This window comes from Argiope bruennichi, chromosome 5, assembly GCF_947563725.1.
Source record: "Argiope bruennichi chromosome 5, qqArgBrue1.1, whole genome shotgun sequence".
Classification (NCBI taxonomy): Eukaryota; Metazoa; Arthropoda; class Arachnida; order Araneae; family Araneidae; genus Argiope; species Argiope bruennichi.
The window spans coordinates 86861103-86881251 of record NC_079155.1 but is presented as its reverse complement, the minus strand read 5'-3'; positions in this window follow the sequence as shown (position 1 = coordinate 86881251).

Sequence of the window (20149 nt, the reverse complement as noted above, 5' to 3'; positions counted from 1 at the left end):
TGAGCAAGTGGTTTAAATCAATAAAATTGCATTTCAATATCTCCACAAATTCTGCAGATAGAATCATAGACTTTTGTGTTCTTACAGACGAATTTAAGAACAACATTTGAAAAATTGACAATTTTTCATTACGTAAGCTGCTTATAAATTTTATTTTTGTAATTATTTATCATCAATTTCTATAAAAACAATATATTTTTATAAAACTACAAATCTCGTAAGTATTTGTAATTTGAAATATATGTCTAATTGCTATAGTTATGAAAACTTACGCTTGTGTCATTTTTTTTTCTGTATCCTGTATAGAATTAATTTCAAAATATTAATATAAAAGATGATACTAATTATTTCAAATAACATTATCAATTTTGTTGTTAAAATTTCATCATTAGTTGTACTTATACTGTCAAATTAGCTGGTCACCGAAGACTGCTAGTTTCAAATCATTTTCAGAATGATTGCAATTTTAATAGAAATTCCGTTTTTAATACCACTTTCTAGTTTCAATAGATAATTAAAATCAAATATTATATTACTGAAAACTTGAATTAAGATAAATTTTAATTGAAATTATAGTATTACTCTAAAATAAAAAAATGTAATGAAGAAATAATATTTTATGATTAGGTTACATACACAGTTATGTTGAATAAGATATTCTTAAATTAAAGCATTTTAAATTGTTATTCAATTTATTAATTTGCTTATAATCTCGATGTAATAATAGTTTTAATAATAAGAGTTGTATTATTAAATTAATTTCCTTAAATTCAAAATGTACCTTTATATAAATTTATTGAAATAAATATAACAATCGATAAAAAAAACTTTTCTTTAAATCTTACTTTTGTTAGTTAAAAGATTCAAAAGTTTTATCACGTCTTTACATATTTAGTCACGTAACTTCCTTTGAAGTACACATTATAAAGGTGAAAAGCATTTACATATAACATTTCTTGAATAAAATAGCAAACAATTCAGTTTGCAGACATTTTAATTTATTCATAAATCGTATTCCCATTCTGCAATTGGACTTTTTGAAAAGAATTCAGTTCGATTCATGGGTTAATTATACTGAAATGATAATTGCTTCCACGACGATAAAGTTCCAACTGACAAGATACGAGGGTCTCTAATTTTACGAAGACGTAAGTGGATGAATATATTGCAAGTAAAATTATTACCATTTCAGTGCTTTATTCTTGCAAAATAATTTGGAGAATATGATTTCTTAATAATTTATTTTGTATGAGGATATTCTAAGATATTTCTATTCCTGACGATCTGTTCATACTCTTTAAAGGCATATTTTGAAATTTTAATATAGTAATATAATTTTATGTTTAAAGTGTTATGAATTCTGTTATTTTCAAATTTGACATTTTGAAAGTAACAGAAGATTATTCAAATCATTTAGAAAAATTAAAAATGGAATAATAAATTTTTACAATGTGTTTTAAACCTCAGAAAATATATGTTGCTTGAATTTACAAGAGCGTCCATTAAATTCTTCCGCCTGCTGAATTTTTTTGACTATATAAAATATGTAATACATACTATATAGATTATATAACATAATTTATATTATATAATATAATCTATATATATATATATAATTATATACATAGATTATAAATTATATAATTCATGAAGAATGTATTAATAATATAAATCGTATAAAAACTATACATATTAACTATGAAATTATATCAAAAATTTATATATTTTTATTGATATATTATAAAAAAAGTTAATTTATTTTTTTTAATTTATATATTTGTTTGCTCTACAATAGTACTTTCACTATGAAAATAAATATAAAATAAATTTTAAAATCAACTCCTCATACTTTTATAATTATGAAGCTAAGAAAACAGATATGTAAGCTATATATTAAATAATATTTACTTACAATAAAGATGTGTGTGTGTGTGCGTGTGCGTGCGTGTTAGCGTTCTGCACGCTATACTATTTAATATAGACCTACCAAACTTAGCCCATGTATAGTTTAGAGAATGGTAATATGCGACTCGGGGCTTTTTTTATACTTTAATTAACTAGAATTTAAATAAAATTTGGGATTTTTTTTTTTTTTTTTTTTTTGGCTATAACATCTGAAAAATCATTATTGTACAAAAAGGATTTTTACACAATCCTAAATTCCCAAAAATCTGGCTTCAATAATACCAGTATATTAACACACACATTTTTATTTTTAATTGATTTAAAAAGTATTTTAAGCATATTTTGTGACAATTTATTTCGTAGAAAACAAAAATAAAATATAACCTGCACCAGGACGTCATGTGAGCTTGGAAAAATTAAGTTTCATCAACGTGCTCTTATCATGTTGATAAAAGTTCAAATTAGAAAATTTATATCTTCTAAGAGATTAGATAACTAATTAGTTATCAGTTATTGCCCATTAAAATTCAGATAGATAAGTTATAATAAGTTATTGGATCAGCATGATGAAAAAAAAGGAAATATATACGTTCATGCTTCTGACATAAGAATCGCATTAAGCTGTGTCAAATATGTTAGGAAAACGTTGAATAAATTGATTAATGGCTCAACGTATAGTTTAGTTTGATGGAGTTTACTGGCGCTAAAACCATTTCTTATTATGCAATTCCAAACATAAGTTATATAAAATAAAATATACATATGATTCATAAGAAAGACTATGTCCTATTTTAATTAAAAATGATGTTATATGTTACAAATATTCTATTCTGGATATTTTAAAAACCCTTTGTGTAGATTTTGAAACATTAAAAGACAGTGAATAATACTCATATAAGATAGAAGAAACCAATCATTTTTAAAAAGGTAAAAAGATGGATGGGTACTTTATAAGTAAAAGGAGGATATACTTTATGATGGATGTCTTTTAAAATAACGTAAGAAGAATGAAAACATTGAATTCCTTGAGAATTAAAATGTAGGCACTCTATAAGAATGTGCCGAACTGTCATTACGCATTGGCATATTGTGCATCGAGGTGCGAGCTCCCCCAACAACAGATGCCTATGTGTAAGTCTAATATGGCCAATTCTTAAACGGATAACTATTGTATCGAATTTTCTGTTAGATAAACTGGACTAAAATCCGATGGAATATTTGACAGAATGACGCTTATTTGCCTCTTCATTGTCCCATTCTGTTGCCATTCCAAATTTAGAATGGTTTTTATATATCTCATGATGTCGTTAAAAGGAATAGGTTCTTTTAAAAGACTAGTAGTGGATTTCGCTGCCTTTATTTTTATTTGCCAATTTATTACCTAAATGTGAAGAAACCCAGCAGAATAGAAGTGAATAGCTTTTTCATGCAAGACTATTGTGCAAATCAAGAATATTAAAAATTAATGCGTGACCGAAACGATGGAGTGATGTTATAGACTAAAGCACTCAATAACTCTAAATAAATAATTGTCGGGGGGGCCATTAGAAATTTGTAATAATGCAAAGGATAGCTAATATTTCTGCAATGAAGATAGAATATAAAGGATGAAATTGAAATGAGATGGTAGAATTGATTAAAATACAAGCAAATGAAGTATGAGAAGAGCACTTTAGCCATCTATGAATATCGAAATGAAACTTTGGTATACATCCCGATGTTGTGATAAAACTGCTAATACACTTAGTGGTTCAGTGTATATTAAGAATAAATGAATTGAGTATCTTTCTTTTCTTTATCTTTATTTATATAAGAAATTTAATACTGACTTTAAAAAATATGAAGGAAAAAACTTAGGAAAACATTGATAGTTTCTTTAATAGGATTTCCTGTTTACAATAGAAAGCATGTGATTCAATCAAAATCATACGATCTGTCGACAATATGCCATTAAGAGTAGTTAAATTCGTAAAATGAGGAAATGAACAAAGACAAGTAATTGTCTTAAAGTCTCGTTTTCTGTGACTTTGATGGCGTCACATGACGATTACCTTAATGTAAACTCTGATTAAAAGTCAAAAGCAAGTTATCCTAAATGAGTTTAATTTATTTCCTTCTTTCTTTCATGTACATTATATTATGGTTATGAGAAAGTTTCGAGAAGAACATTGCCACTCGCTTTTGGGCCATTTGATAAAAAGGACAAAAAATGTTGTAAAATATATCAAAATTAGAATAAAGGTTCTAAATATTTATTCAAACAAACTCTAGATTCTTACTGCACAGGCTTCAGTGCAGCGTGATAATAACAAGTTATTGGCCAAAATGGGCGCCAGTATCAATTAATCAATTATTATGATAAAGTATCCACTCTTCTTCAATGTTAAAAAATATGTTTCTTCTTTGTAATCGATGAACGATTTCCAAATATATTCAATGGGTGTAGAAGTAGAAATGAAATGACTGTACATGTTAGCTGATACTTTATATCACACTGAAATTATTTAAAAAAAAACATTCGTCTTACCACCCCCCGGCATAAATCCAACTACCGCAATTATTGAGATATTACCATGAAATATGTAGTTTGATATATGACAGCAATTGTCATCTCTACATCTCTAGCAATAGGCACGTTCCCTCATCGAGATGTAGGTCAAGCCATTTCTGTAACTTCAATGAATGTTAAACCGGAATAATAAATAGAGACAAATCTCATCCCAATATTTGCCCTAACAATGGTATAAGTTCATATATTAATCAATATTGAGGTCCACCTATCTTGTCTACGTATCCGGGATTTAATTGCCATAGCGGTAGTTATAGGAAAGCTGAATATGAATTCCTAAAGGTCATTCACTACCGTGGCTCTTTATTTATAGATAGATGTATGTTCAATCATTGAAATGGAGGAATTTCGATCCCTACCCATTATTAAACCCCATCTAGAAGCATGATTTTCTTGATTCAAAAGTAGCGTCTCATTCACATTCATATGGTATTACTTATACCCCATTGAAGAAAAAAGTTGCATAGTAATGAAATTTATTGAATAAGAGAAATTTATATTTAATTTCAAACAACCAGTTATTTAAATTGGTTTACACACCATATTCCCTTTATCCTGAAAATAATTTCAAACTTTGTAACAATTTTCAAGCTAAATAATTATGTTGAGTCAAGAATTATATAAGACAATATTTTAATAAAGAATAAATTCAAATTTTATTAAAAATTCCGTCATCAAACAAATTTTCGAAACAAAATTAATGGGAATTTTTGACTGTTATAAAATTATGTTTTCCTAAATATTTAGTGAAAACAAGGGAATGAAGTAGCAATTCATTATTACTAATGCATTCATCACGTTTTCTCGAAATTGGAGACCCTTCTATTTTGTCAATAGTAACATTATCGTCGAGGAAGCAATTATCCCCCCCCCCACTACACTTAATCCATAGGTAGAATTTCAGCTACTCCAGAAAAGTTCGATTACAGTAGTGGAGTGCGATTTCCGAATAAATTATCTGAAAATTGAATTGTTTGTTATTCCAGAACCGTTATTCGTTTATGCTTCTCATCAGTTATGTTCAAAACCATTTACGTGACTAAATATACAGAAACGTGACAAAATTTGTAGAGGTTTTAAACTACAGAAGTTTAATAAAATTCGGCATGCGTTTCATTATATGTATATCATGATATTTATTTCAATTAATGGAATTCAATTTAATTCGGGTTAACACAATATTATTAATTATATCCCTCATATACTTTAGATTAGTGAATGATAACATGTTTTCGATTCCATAAAATGTATAATTATATTTTCATATGAAATATTTTAGAAATATATGCTTGAATATGAAAACTTATTTTCAGTATTATAAATTCATGAAATACTAATTTATCAATATTTAATTAAAAAAAGTAATTCAAAATAAATTATTTTATATCTTGAAATGAAATGACGCACAGCGTTTCACAGTCATTAATAAAAATATTAGTGTGTCAAAAAAACCATTTTCATTTATATCTAATAAATATACTAAAAAAGAAACTTAAAAGTAATTTAATTTTTCAAGCGAAAATACAAAAAGATAAGATTTTTATGTATAGCGCATAATTGAAACAATCCGGCTATAATTTTTATTTTCTGCAGCTAAACTTCTATCATCTGTTTCTTTGAAATATTTTACTTTAAACTTGCTTTCAACACATATGATAGAGCATTTCATTTCATGTCCAATCATTGTGTAGTTCACTTAATATGGCAGAGATTCATTATAATTTTTATAATCTTTTGATAAAAAAAATATTCCCATTATTAAGTTTTTTTCTACTCACAATGGTTTGAACATTTTGGCGATGAATTTCTGTCATTTAAAACGTATATCTATTCTAAAACAAAGCTTGCAAAAATCGTTAGGATTCTACATCAAATCGTTTTCTGAATCCTCATATGCAATAGTCCAATCCTAATGGTCAAAATATTCTTCATCAAAAAAAAAAAAAAAAAAATACCTTTCACATTCTTCAATAATTTTTGAAGAATGTGGAAACTCTATTGTAACAGAATATTTATCCAATGAAATATCTGCAAAAGCTCCCTCTAATCGTGCATTCCTTACTTAAGCAAAGGAGCGAATTTAAAAAAAATATTTTGTATAAAATAAAAATAATTTTTCTCGTCGATTCAAATATGTATTTCATTGAGTATTTTCTGATTAAGGTAAATACCTTAATCCGAATTCATATGAGATATTTAAGAAAATAATTCAGACCATGTCTTATTTTTGGGAAAGAATTTGCTGATACTTAAAATTTGTATTTACCACAAGATAAATCTTACCATAATTGTCGAAACTTCTTTCACGTTATTGTCTGCAACCTCAAGTTCAATGATGAATGCTGCAATATTCTTGTTCCGAACATTCTGACATTCGCCATATGTTATTTTCATTTCTAGAATCTTAACTCGAGGACACGAATCTTCACAACTGGCAGATACTCTATCGTGTCATTTAAGTAATTGGTATAATTTATGTAAAATTACAAAATGGTTTATTGAAATGGTATTGCCGAGAGTGAACAAGAAACAAAAATTCAAGACATTTGGTAAAAATAATTGTGTAAAAAATGGTCTAGAAATGGTTGAAGAATGACAGATATTACTTGCGAATCAAAAGTGAAAAGATGCATATAAACTTGAAAAAGATTGAAAAAATTTCTGTTTGAAGGAATACAGGAAAGCATGTTTAAATTTAGCTACTGGGATGCTTGATAATTTAATAGTGTGTTCTTGGGATAAAACTGTTTTATTTATACTTATTATCTAATACATAAATTGGATAAGAAATAAAAAGTATAAAATATAAATAAAAATATAAAATATAAGTTATACCAAAATTGTAGAAATTTCTATCACGTCATTGTCTGTATCCTCGGATTCAATAAAAAATGTTAAATTAATAAAAGTTCTTTATAAATTTAATTTAAATGTTTTTTTTCTGTATGAATTTTTTATTCTGATATTTTCGACAAATCCAGGTATGAGAAGATCAAAGAGGCTTCAAAGGGTTAACATTCTTTATTTAGACACTGCCTTAATTTAGAGAATGAAAGGGTATCACAACTGATGTAACAAATAATCTGTCTAAATATTCATATACATTAATGTCAACGATTTTTCTTAAGTAATCCTTAAGTCCTTAAAAATTTCCTGAAAGTCTATTACATCGCTTCAGAAAACTTTTCCAGCGTACCGTTTTCCATAATTTCTAAAATAATCTTCCATCTAATTCATTAATTTTTTTTTTTAAAAAAACGTACTTTTTGAGATAAGCTTGTTTCATCTCCAGTTATTCTACTTAATATATAAAGTTGTGAGCAAATTGTTTAGAACTATGACCGAGTGGTACAGATATTCGCTATATTTTAAGGCATCTCAAGAAAAAAAGAAAGAAAGAAAGGAAACCAGCCTTCAGAACAACCCTTTCGGAAAAGTAAAAACTTTTGTTGAAAATGAATGAAAAGTCTGAGGTAAACAAAGAAAATGAGGCAAACACAATACCCGAGACATGAGAGAAAATAGTCAGATGAATAGAAAGAATGCAAAATTTCAGACAAAAGAACTATGGAAAGCCAAGAAAAAGTAGATCAAGTTCAAGACCTTCATTCTTTCTACAGCAAATAGAAAGTCCTGAAGAATATAGTACGTGACTTGTTCCAAATATTTTATATCTGCAGCAAGCCATGGCTTCAGCTCTTTCGAATCTTTCCATTTCTTAGCCTTCTGTGCTCTCTCTGAGAATAAGAAAAAAATATGTATATATTTCATCCCTGTATTGAATATATCTTAGACCATAACTTTATTCGCTTTATTTAGTTTTGATCGTGTATTGCAGGTGATAAATTATGTAAAAATTCTAATTGGTTTGATTTTATTGTGAAAATTTGCAGCTATTCAAATTAAATGATAAAAGTTTAATTCATATTATGAGACATGATATTTATAACCTCCTTATTCTGATTTTATTCTGTACTAATCCATAATAATCAATATAAAGCATTCCTGATTCAATTAATTAGATTCAATTCAGCTTATATTTCATCGTTTATGTTAATATTGATATCACTCCAACGTCACCTCATTCGGTGATTTTTCTAATTTTAATGGAATTAAAAAGAAGCTGCTTATTTTTTGTCAAAAATAACTCATATTTAGTAAAAATAAACTTTTTTGAGAAGTAGATGAATCCAAATTGATGATGGTGAAATCTGACCATTTTTAATCAATTCAGTTTCTGAGGTAAATTATTTTTCTTCGGAAATATTATTTGAGTAGGTTCTTTTTTAATTGTATCTAGTAAGATATTTTTTAAAAAAAATTTATCTAATATTATTTTGTATTTAAAATGATAATGCAAATATGCACCTTGTCCCATTACTAGGGAGAAACGATTTTGAGCCCGGAGCAAGTAAGATCCAAATAAAAGTTTAGTATATTTTTATTCTTGCTTTTCTTTCCTTTAACTGGAATGTAAGTTTTTATACTTAAAACTTTTGATCTCAATACTTTTAATACAACACAAAAATAACAATATTAAATATAAAAAAATACACACGTTTTTCTTTTTCTGAAAATGACCACCATGTTTATTTTTTGCAACATTCTGTTTTATATGATAATGGAAGGTCAAAATAGATCCACAGCTTGCAGAACTTGCACTGCTTTTTCTTTGGAAGTCTCAGGTAATGTTTTGAGAATAGAACCCCTTAATTAATTTACAGGAATAAAATGTCATCATCTTAGTAATATCTTCTCTTTTGCATTTACAGCCTCTTGTGTTTGTAGTTTTAAATACTCATGTTGCGTCTTATGTGTTTCGTTCATTTAATTCCTTCTAAACTATTATATTTTTTAATTGATTTTTAAAATGTTATATGCAGAACTATATGCTTTATACTACTGAATGGACATATTTGTGAATCAAGTAAATCATCAAAATCACACAAAATAAGTAAACTTCAAACAAGACGTATTAATAAACACTTGAATGGCGATTACAAGATTTCTAACTTACTCCAATCATCATGCCCCGATTGGAAAGCTTAAATGAATTTGATTTCTTTGGGATTAATAAGAATAAGATACAGATAAATAGCTACTGTAAAAAGTGCTTTGTCTCACATAATTATCGCTATAAGAAAAGAACCAAATGCATCCCTTTCTGGTCAGGGAGATCTTATGTTGCAAACTTTGAAAATTTGAAAACTTTGGACAAAATTACAGAACGGACAGAGTACAAGTAAGAATGGTTCCTTGCTAGTCGATGGTTTCATTGTATGTATTTTCCTGTCTAGATGTATAGAGTTAAAAGTATCCGTATAATGAAAAGAGTTTGAACAATATGAACATAAATTAAGCCATCCTTCATCTTGCATCGGTGTCCTCTATACTGTATTAGCCCTATAATTATATATTCTTATTCTCAATAATATTTCTATAATATATTCGAGTTATTATGCAATTTTGGAACAATAATCGAACCTTTATCTTACTAAAAGAAATAATCAATTTTAGTAAAATTTATATAAATTATTATGAAATATTTTTTGACAAATTTGAAACACAAAACAAATTTGAAATTTCTTGTTTTCTTAATAATAATAAAAAAAACAAAAAAAAAAAAAAAAATAATTCCATTTTATTGATACAAAATTTTTCTTTTAGTTTCCTCCAGAAACATTAGCATATCGTACAAGTCCAAGTTTCAGAGTTGCTTAAACTTTTTTAATTATTAAATTTCATATCAAAAATCTTTCATTCTTATTTAACTTTTCAAAATTGCTTAGCTATTTCAACAGTACCATTCCATTCTTGCAAATTGGTAATGAAAAAGAATGCCGTAGAGATGTCATTAAATTTCTTAAATTTGTAAAGAGCACTCGGAAAATGTATTTTCCTTTATTTCCCTGAAAACATTCTTAATTGTCGATAAATGAACTGAAGACATTTTAGAACGATATTTTTTCCTTATTAAATGTGAAAATTAAAGCTGGTGTCCGTTGTTCTTTCTCCTGTAATAGTTATTAAAAATAGAAAAAGGAATTGATTAATAAAAATAGAATACTAGGAAGAAAGAAAATAAGATTTTCTTATTCTATAAAGATTCTTTCTAATATTTTACAATTGCTTTTTAAAATAGAAAAAAAATTAATTGTTAATTTTAAGAAGTTTATTTAATATCCATTATGCGTGTTTAAATGATATTAAATAAATTTCTTTTTCTCGTAAATAAAGCAATTCAGTTATGCTTCAAAAGTGGAGTAAAAATATATTGTGAATGAATTCCATTGATTAATTCATAATTAATTGCGCTTAAATAACATATTTCAATTCTCTTCTTTTTTCCAAGCTCCGAGCTCGCTGAATAATGAATAGATGAAGTTAGAGCGTTTAATTAAAATAAAGCAGATTTTATTTATTAATTGAATTTGAATTCTCATTATAGAATGTTTTTTTAATTGTGTTCCACATTCAATCGAGGCTCATAGTATAATTCCTTCGAACAGCTTGAATGTTGAATTATCATAACTGATTAATTATATTTATTGCCTCTTTTTTTAAAAAAAACAATGTAATCATTTCTGTCTCAGTCATTTTGTCTTAGAAACAAATGTGAAATTGTTATTTTTAGTTGAAAAATATGAAATAATAAATACATTGAACAATTTAATGATCATTGACTCATTATATAAAGTTGTTTTATTTTTTCTATGATATCTAGAACGGTTTAATTGTAACAATAAAGCTGTATATTAGTTAATAATGCAGTAGTTCGTGAAATTATTTCTTATTCATTGAAAATAAATTATATTTTTGCATTGAATTAATTACTTAAACTAAATAATTAACTGATGGAGAAGACTCTTACCAATTATAAAGATATTATGAAATTTCACAATATGTGACTTTCTGAACTCCAAAGCTATTATCAGAAATAGTGAAGAAAATCTATACCTCTGGAGACCTGCAAATTAATTTGCATTTTGAATTCAAAAATCTAATCTCTATAATTCTTATTAACATCCCACATCATTATTATTCTAAAATTATTTTAAATTGGAATAAAGAAACTAAAGTTTCGGACGATGAGCAAAGTAATGATTATGTAAATTGTTCATGGAATATTTTGTATAAAATATAAATGCGTAATGCTTAATAATATAAAATACACTAATTCAGAAGTATAAGTATTTTCTGAAAAAGCAACCTTAGGATAAATTATCAGTTTACAAAATAGTTACTCACCGAAAAATATGAGAAATGTTTTCAATTTCTATATGATAAGTAGATATCATGGAATGATATCCATACACAATATTAAGTTTAAGCTAATTAGTAAAAAAATTAGTTAAAGCTAATTAGTTAATAAGTTAGTTTAAATAAAATGCAAAACTAATATTAATTTTAAAAGATTATTGTGGCACAAAACTTAAGATAGGATACAAAAAGATAATTAAAATGCGAGAATTTTAGCTTTTTGGCTTTACACCATGGCCATGTAAATAAAAAAAACGAATACATTGTAAAGAATTGTGTTACAATACTATTTTTCCACGAAATATAAATTTTGAAATATTCATGTTACGTATATTTCATCGATATATAATATCACAATTTCAGCTGTAATATTTATCTCTAGAGAGATTTTCACATTGATGTCTTGCTGAGCAGTCACTGCCATGTTATTTTATGGAAATCTGGGCTTAAATAAAGAAATTTCAAACACCTCTTGTAAAATTATGTTTTTTACATATTGGTGCAATCTACGTCGAAGTGATCTCTATGTGGCTGTTATCATACGACTGAGTACTCTAAAAATGCATTCTAAATATATATCATTTAATTTCATGAAATACTGTGGATGCAAAACTATTCAGACAGGATAACGGTAATTTTTAAAGCAAAATAAAAGATGAACTCGTAAAAACAGATCTATGCTTTGCACATTTCACAGAAAGGAAAATATTCTTTTTTCTTCCGCAGGAATAAAATTAAAAAGAAAATATGAATAATAACAACAACAAAAATATTTTTAAAATCAAGAGTTGCTGAAATATTTAAAGAACAGCAAAAAATATTTAACAGATCTGATCTTTATAGAGGTTGAACTTGCACCAGTCCCTCTGTCTCTCATGAAAATAAACGCTAAGGAAAGGAATGATTGAAAAAGGACTGAAGGTATACAGATTTGTGGACGTGTAATTTTCAGTACATGTCACGTACTACATCGGCTGGAAGTCTCTGTTTCGTACAAAAAGGAAAGCAAGCTTTAAGTTTGAACTTTTTATTCTTTTTTTTTTTCCTTTCCATTTTTTTTCCATCGTCTGATTTTTTTTCCCTTATACCATACCGACCCTTTTCTTTCTGTCTTATAAAAGATGCTAGAAAAATTTTTCTTCAGATATTGTGGTTTCTTTCTTTTTATTGATTGCTTCTGCTTTTTTCATTTGTTTTTAACTTTTTGAGATCTTTATTTATTTGTTTTTTCGTTTAAATAAATTGAATCCTTGTTCTCTAAAGTATGATTGATATTTTTATACTCTTCTACAATTTAAAATTTAAAAAAAATATTTTTTAGGTAATAGCGTAATTATAGTCCAATCATTATTATCATATTTTAATTTTACATTTCATTTTATGATGTTACGTTTGCACATTAAAAAATGTAAAGTATTAAATTTATTTAATTAATAGAGAATACATTTCGCCATAACATTAACATACATTACAGAAGTTACCTGCCCATAAAACAAACAAATAGCTATTGATTATTTACTCACCGTTAGTGTTTATAATATAAAGTAATTTAAAGCCCTTAATTCATAGGGTTAAGCATTGTAAGGAACATGAAATTGAAAGTTTTGTTCATGGTGAAAAATGAATATAGCTAAAACATCGGGCATTTTTAAACATGATAGTTGAAAATAATGACGTTGATATTATTGCAACAATTTTCCACGTGCAATATAAAATTTCTAAGATAAAGATTTTGTATCATATTATCGTGGAAAAAATATAAACATTATCAGATATTTTTTTTTCTAATAAAAGATGTGATGCAGCTATTTTAATTAAAGATTTTAATTCAAGTTGGTCATAAAGAGCTTTAAAAATTTGATTTTTCTCTTTTAATTTATTATTTCGCCCTTTAAATCCAACTTTATTGCTAACAAGTTACTGTTAAATGAAAGCACTAAACTTATATTTGCAATTCTTTTTTTAGTAAGTGTTGTTTTCTCTATTGATAATGAAGGAGGATGTGTATACGTACGTGTCGACAGATCATCAAATCTATTGCCACCTAATTCGGCAAACAAATATTTTAGGAGACTTTAATGTGCGCCGATGAGCGATTTTTTAAATTGCCGCAAATATTTCAATCAATTGAAAAAACATAATTTGGATGGCAGTTGCTCCCGACAAAGAGATAATGATTTCAATTTACTTGTAATACAATTTTTTCCTAATGTGTCACAATATTTTAAAAACTATTTTAAAATAATTTCATAACAACAGATTTCATTGCTGTAATGAAAATCAAACCATTTTCAGTTCCAGTATCGGGCTGCTTCCTTCCATTGTTGAAAGTGAAAGAATAAAAATTTTGTTTATAATCACCGTACTTTACATGCAGGACCAGAAATTAAAGCAAAATTACGTTGAAAGACAACATGGTTTTTGAATCTGGCTTACCACAAGTATTCCATATTTAATAGATATTTATTGTTATGTGGCATGATTCCATAAAAAAATCCCAGAAACGTAATATTTGTAAAGTTGTTAGAAAAACATGGTCCTAATGTGAATTAAGCATAAAATTACAATTTTAAAATAAGTCATGAACCTGAAATTTGGAGAGCAATTAGTTTTTAAACGTATTGTTAGGACCATAAAAATGTGCTTGGTAATCATAAGGATTTGCATGTAATAACCTTAATAACGTGTTTAGAACCATAATGATGAGCATGTAATAACCATAATAATGTGTTTAAAACCATAATGATGTGCATGTAATAATGATAATAATGTGTTTAGTATACCTTAATGATGTACGTGTAAAGAATGTGATTCACATATTGATAAGAAATTTTTAAAGCTGCAAAGAGAGCTCTGGGATAATTCAAATACCACAGTATTTAATAAAAAATAATACAATTTCTTTCATATTTAGATTTTTGTAACTTTTAAATTTTTCACATTACAATGCTTCGAACACATAATGTTTATTTTCAAAATAATTAAAAAAATATTAAAATAACATTCTTATAAAAGAAAACTATTCATGTGAAATAACATCAGTTCCATAGTTTTTGTAATTTTTTAAGCCACAAAAAAAATTATTTTGCTCAAATAATGTAGCGAGAAAGATTTGCAGGTCTTATCAAATTATGCTCTCCAATTACTTTGTACAAACCAATCTCTGAAATTATAATAAATTTATTTACGATTCATTCCAACTCTCTTTAATCCTTTTCTCAAAATTTGAGATCCTGCTGTCTTGTCATTAGGAACATTATCGCTGTGAAAGCAATTATCACTTCAATATAATTAATGCATGGGTAGATCTTGAAGTTCTTCCAGAGACATTTGATCGCAATGTGGAAATGTGATTTGAGAATAAATTAAAAGCTTTGAAAATTGAATTGTTTGCTATTCATAAAGCGTCACTCATTTATGTTTCTCAACATTTATATTCAAAGCTTTGAGATCGTTTACGTGCCTAAATATACAGACGTGATGAAACTTAGTGATGTTTAAATCTGCAAAAGATTTCTCAAATTCTTGAGTTCAAAAGCAGTTTCATTGTCTGTTTACCAAGGTATTAATTTTTATTAATCTAAATATGATGTAATCTTAATTTATCGAACACAATTCATATATTTAATAAGGTTACAAATGTGAGTTTTCGAAGATTTTTAATTTTATTATATACATCATTAATATTTTGAAATGAATATTCTTTTCATATAAAGTCATATAAAAGAGCATACCAAGCTTTCCCTTGACTCAGTTTGTAAAGCATTGCATATTTTCCAACAGTAGACAAACCAAAAATAAACTGTTTTAATTCAAAATGATATTTGCTTTTTAAAGCTATTCAAAATTATTCTAGATCGTTCCTTGAAGTTCAAGATAATATTAGAACACTGTTTAATGATATAAATCTTAAAATTATAACGTAAGCTGAATATAAATTGTGGTTTAATTTCTGCTTTCTGCTCTCTTATGATTCGATAGCTGATTCGAGCTAATAAATATGGTTTATTGATAAATTGTAATCTTTGTATGGAATATATATGATAAACAGGAAGTTTTAAATTACATTTGAATCATAATTATTGAACTATCTGACTTTGCCCTTATTTACTGAGGTAGGTTGTCTTCCTAAAAAACTTTGTTTTCCAAAAAATATTAATAATGCAGTAGAAAGAGATGATAAATTTAAAGAAATGAAAAGATTTTAAAGCACCATTTCTAAAATATAGCTTAACTAGACCGAAAAAAACCCAGTTATGATAATATATGGCACTGGAAATGTTATCTCCTAAAAATAAGTTTAATATGATTCATGAAATTATAATACAATTATTATTTCAAAAAATGTTTATCATGTTACCACTCCAACCTTTGGGGATTTTTAATCTATAAAAATGAATTGAATTTCAAGACCCCTTTGAATTCACAAAAGAAAATGCAGTGCTATATATCAGAAATCTGAGATATTTTCCTGTCTAGAATGTTTTATTTTATAAAATATTAATATAAACAAAAATAGAATCTATCTGACAAATAGCAAGAAAGACTCCAAAAGCTTTTAGAAAAAAGAACGTACATATAAAATATTTTACTTTTATCCTAGATCTTTAAATGTTTGTACATGATGCCGTATGTTCCCTTGAAGCTACAGTCAATTTCTTCACAAAGGAACTAGAAAATGAATAGAAAATAAAATATTTCAGAGTAAAGAAAATGTATTCGAAAGCTTAATAGTTCTATAACCATCAAAAATAGAATTATATTTAACCTTTTATTTCTCAGGAATTCTCTTCTTTTCAAGTATTACAGAACGATCTTAAATGTTTCTTTAATTCTTAAAGGGGTTCTTTCATAATCATTTTATTTTGGGAGCTCGATTTTGATTACAATTTTTAAATACTCCCTTAAGTACTACTTAAGGAATCCAATATTTTAAAATTTATAGTTGATTGCAATTTCTCTCATCCATAAAAATTTCTTCCTTTAAAATTTTATTCTCAAAAGGTTAGTTTGAGTTTTCTTTCTTTATTTTATGTGTTTTAAAATGAAAAGAAAAAACGATTTTCAATAACAGGAAGACTAGAAGACACATTTCCGCCATTTTATTTGCAACATTTGTTTTAGCAAAATTACAATTTCTAAGTTCACATTTAAAACCTAACTGAAATTTAATACATTTTAGGGATTTTGAAATGATTTTTAATGTTGAGATTTAACTTATAAATATTAATATATAAAGTATTCATTTCATTTAATATATATATATGGAAACTATATTAATTTTGAAAAAGAAGATATGGCAGTGGCAAATATGGCAATAAATTCTAAAAGAATACGTAATTTCACAATTGCTACTATATTAAAATTTTAATTCTTTAGAGTTGAGATATAAAACATTAAATATCATGGAGACATTTAATGTATCTATATGCTTTATATAATTAAGTGAAAATTATATTATGCATATGGCTAAAAATTTAACTGAGCAAATTTAATAAAAGTATATTTCGACGAAAATATATTTATTATATTAGCATATTTAAATTTTCAATGTCAAATTAGTTTTTTATACCTTTAGAGGATCTGAGTGTGTGTGGGGGGGGGGAGGTGTTTGCGTGTGTGTGTGTGAGAGAGAGAGAGAGAGAGAGAGAGTTTGTTTGTGTGTGTGTGTGTATGTGTGTGTGCGCGTATGTGTTTGTGATCAAAGACTCTTCTGTCTTGTATTTCAAGCCACAACAAAATATCACAGTTTATTAATCAATTAAGATTTAATTTTATTATTTATGAATCAAATTAATCAGCAATTAAGTTAATTTTATTTAATGGAGTAAACTATTAATTTATTTTCCTTAATTAATCTCAATTGCAAAATGTTCGCATACTTTTACTAATAAAGGAATAGAACTCAAAGACTCGCATCATCTTTTCAGCTTAAGTAAATAAAAAAATCTGCATTAACAATTCCATTCTTCCAAGGACCAAAAAGAAGTATATCGACATTCGGGGGCAAGTTTTGACCGTCAATAGATAAACTGTACCACCACTCAAAAGTTTACAAGAAAATCACTCGGACGTGTACCATTTTTCTGTGGACACCCCCAGCTGTTTCGCAAACATCAAAGTTCTTCCTTTCACCAGTTTCTCCCAGTTCAAAATCGCTGTTCCACATCAATAACCCTTCATCGAAGAAAGAATTTCGGTTATTCTAGTTAACGAGGTAACTCTAGAGCAATACTTCATCACTGGTTTCCGAAAACAATGACGACAGGCATCGAATTAACGCTTCTGCACCAGTCTCATTATGATATTTTTTATTAGAATTTTTTGTTTCTGCAGACTCTTTTTACTTTTAGAGATGAGTAGTGGTAGCTTCTTCAGCACTCCTGCAGAGAATGTAACAATATGCACGTATGCAAGAGGGGCCGTTTGTTGTGTTATTATACTTAATTGGGTTGCCGTTGGTGTTATTACAACCTCGAAAGGGTCTCATAATATTGATTGTGTTATATCATGTGACGGGGGAAAATGATAAGTTTGATTAGTTTTATTTACATACTATTATTGTTGAAAATTTGTTACTGCATTTTCTATAAAAGATATTTTGTTCAAGCATCTCTGTTAGATTGTTCGGAAAAGTCATGTTTTAGTTTTTATATCATTATTAAGTGTCAGTAATGAAATTAATTATTTGGAATCTTTGATATATATGGGAATTTATAAGCCCAAATGCTATATACGTTTGATATTCTAAGATATGCATATAATATAGTGCTAGGTTTTACAAGTTGGTAAATGTAATATAATAGTTGAAGGATAAGATATCTAAATTGATAAGTTAAACGTTGAGCTCGAATTGAATTTTCCAAAGCTGATTGCATTTCCCTCTTTCATAACTTGTGTTTGAAGATAGGAGAAAAAGGACGGGAAAAGAGAGGGTGGAGTTGAGATAAATCACATTGCCGCATTGAAAAGAGGCAGTGTGAAAGAGGCATTCTCCATGGCCGAATGGTCATAGCACTGATCTCTTAATCAAGAGATTGCAAGTTCGAATCTCGCTAGAGACAATGTGATTCACAGCTTGTGTAAATATTTAATTCCTTGATTTTATGTTTTCCTTTATTCATGTTCCAGAAGATACTGGACATTTCTTTAGTTTACCAGACAAGTGTTCTGGACTTTTCTGACTGTCTCCAGAAAAGTATTCTGGAACTTTCCCTGCTAGTATAAAAGCAGAAGATCTGTCAGTCACTGTGTTCTCAGTTCTGAGTTGAGTTGATAAATTGGTTTAGCTCTACTTCGTGTGAGTATCATTGAGTTCCACACTAGAGTACCTACGTGACAATATTTATTACAATCATATCATTTCTCTGTGATTCATTCTTTGCTTCATGATTTCTATCTGTCAACAATGTTTCAATTTGTCATTCATTTGAGGGACTTTAAAGTAATTCATTTCTTGCAATATTTATAATATTAATTTTAAAAAAATATAAGTATTTCCAATTTATTTTTCATTGCATTTCCTTCACCCACTCATAATTTAAGGATGATACTATACATAAAAATCAGCGGGAGTGGTCTCTTCAAAACTTTCTCTTAATTCCAATAATAAAGGATCTATGGCTTACATGGCTTTGCAAGGCATTGGCGTAGAATATTAAACTTTAGCTTGAATTTAGCGTTTTTGCTCACTCTTTCGCATCATCTTTGGCGATTAGGCCTTGGCATGTAATTAATAGTATCCGAAAATCAAATTTCTATTTTGGGTGTGCTTTTCCCAATCGAATAAAACAAAATTTTGTAAAAAAGATATATTATTAGTCACAAAATCACATACCATATCTAATATATTTAATTCATGCGCTTTTGAGTTATCGCGTTTATATGCTTCTGAAAGTACAGAAAGACAGACTTTCACCCCCTCCCCCCATTGAGGTTGGTAGTCTGTCGTTTTGGCTCAAAATTTGATAATTGTCTACACTATAGATGTTAAATGTGTGTGCCGAATTTTATCCATTTATTTCTTTTCGTTTCATAGCTATCATGTTCATTTATATTCGAACAGCAGGACAGGTAGATATCTCGCGAACAAATTTTGCACAAAATTCGACAGTATTCTAAAAAATTTGGTTTCAAATCTATATACCAAATTTCTTCCTTATAATTCAAGGCGTTTGTGAATTATATTTGTCACAGACAGACAGTCGGACATTTTCCAAAAATATGTTTTTCGAACTCAGATAGTTCTAAAACATGGAGATTCAGAATCTCGAGTTCGAATTTTTTGACGATTACCATACATTCTCTATACTATGTATATGCGAAAGTAATAAAGTGATATATAGGGTTAGCAAGAAATAAGTTACCCACATAAAAGGGCTCTAAAATGCGTTCTATTGATCCAAATGAGATAAA